Raw genomic sequence first — 2,318 nt, 5'->3', positions numbered from 1 at the left:
TACAATGCTGTCCTGACAGATGTACCCCGGTAAGGCCAAATTTGTTCTGGAAGCGTTCGAGGATGCTTCTAAAAAACCTTTTGGTTACTTGCTGGTGGATTTAAATGCAGACACCCCAGTTGACTACCGATTGAGAACAGGTCTTCTCCCCCCAGATGTACCCATGGCTTATGTATTGAAAAAATCTAAAATATCAATATATCGGAAGGTGTTTTTGTGTGTCAAGTACCTCCACATTTTTGTTGTAATAGTTCTGTTAAACTTCTGTACCACACTAGCCTTCACATCGCTGACTGTAACAAAATGTTCAATATTCTCACGTTTGAGAAAATGTTGGAAGGTCCTGTTAAGAAATTCTTTTTGCTCGTCCTTTTGTAGCTTTTTAGGAGCACAACCCTGTTGGAGTGTATTTTGAAAGCCCCTGTCACAACCCCTCCAGACTTTGTTTTCAGTGGCACAGCCCAAGCATATTTAGACAACGTGTCTATACATGTTAAGATGTAACAGAACCCATCATTGACTTCGCTGTCAGTCCATATTGGGCAGCAGCATCCTGTTCCTCTGAAATCCCACTTGTGCAGTGTATAAGCCCGATGACCGGACAGCCAGACTGACACCCGGCCACGGCTGGACTCACAGCCCTCACCAGACTCCCCCTGCCACCCTAACTCCCCCATCCCTTAGGGCAGTGGTTCTCAAACTGTTTTACGCGTACCGGCAGTGGTACGTGGAGTGCCGCCAAGTGGTACGCCAAATGACCCTGGAACTGTGTCGTGTGCGCTGAAAAATCGGGACGGGTTTTCATATTTTATATTTTAATACGTGTCCAATACGCAGCCTACGTACTACGATACAGTGCGCGCTAATACTTCAGTGGACACAAGAGATACTCTGTAATTCTATACCGCTCTATAGGAATGCGTGCTACGGATGCAAGTGACCAATTGTATTTAAAAAAAGCTACTGTATCTCCAGCAAATAGGGAGAAAGGAGAATGTGCGTGATTTTGGAACAATGCTAACGTTGTAAACACAGGAATGCATAGAAATACGTGCTACGAACGCAGGTAATCTTGTGAGCACACGAAAGAGTGATAACAGAAAAATATTTAAGAACTGCTCTAATTTGAGAAAAATACACAGAGCGTCTCTGTGTTTCGCTCCCATGCGCATGAAATAAAAACTTTAAATAAATACGGAAATAAAAACTGAAACGCGGAAAAATGCAAGCTTGCGGATTGCTAAAGCAGGTAAGCCACACTATTTTTGAAGAACCTTATTTACCGTTGGCAAAAGAGCTGACACGAATTATGTGTACAGAAAAAGCTGCTAAACAGCTCGACCTGCTGCCCCCCTTCCCCTGAAAGACACAGTCATTCATAGAATTATTGATATGAAGGATGATATCAAAAGTACACTGATAGAGCGCGTTAAGATGAGCAGATGTTTTTCACTGCAATTAGATGAGTCTGTAGTCGATTTGGCCAATTTGCTCGTTTACGTTAGATACGAGTTTGAGGGCATGTCCCATGAAGACTTTCTGTTCTGTAAACTGCCACCAACAGGAACTACAGGAGAGCACATATTTCAGCTTCTGAATGAATTTATCGAAGAGAATGGCCTCGACTGGATAAAATGCGTCTGAGTTTGTACAGACGGTGCGAGAGCGATGACAAGCCGACATAACGGTGTAGTTGCACGAATTAGATAGGTTGCTCCAGAAATTAATGTACGCATTACAACATCCACCGCGAGACCTTTGCCGTCAAGAAAATGCCTGACGATTTAATATCTGTTAGACTCTGTTGTGAATTGTATCAAGGCTCGAAAAATTAATTCACATCTGCTTTGCTCAACTAAACAGGCTCACCCCTCTCACTGAAATGGTGCTTTTTTTATTAGTTGTTGTTAATGTTTTTTTTCTGTAAAACACTTTGAGAAGCCACCTTTAAAGGTGCTATATCAAAAACTTTATTATAATATTTATTATATGTATGTGTGAGTGTGTGCATGTGTGTGGTCATTGAGAATTTCTGGGGTTCCTATGAGAAGATGACTTGTAGGTGGTACTTGGATGCTTTGGTTGGATTAGGGGTGGTACTTGGTCCAAAAAGTTTGAGAACCACTGCCTTAGGGGTATAATAGAGCGCTCACACCCGCGGCAGTCACGATCGCCTACCGTAGACGCTAATACGCACTTTTATACTGTAGCGCTTACAGGTTCACATGGGTATGCGCCCTTGCCTCTGCCGCCTCAAGTCGGCCCCCCACCGTCGGGGACTTCGAACCCAGGCCTCCAGCATCACTCAACAGGGACCC

This window comes from Atractosteus spatula, unplaced genomic scaffold (genome assembly GCF_055471065.1).
Source record: "Atractosteus spatula isolate fAtrSpa1 unplaced genomic scaffold, fAtrSpa1.hap1 Scaffold_1, whole genome shotgun sequence".
Classification (NCBI taxonomy): Eukaryota; Metazoa; Chordata; class Actinopteri; order Semionotiformes; family Lepisosteidae; genus Atractosteus; species Atractosteus spatula.
The sequence above is the reverse complement of the archived record's forward strand: the minus strand, read 5'-3'. Positions refer to the sequence as shown.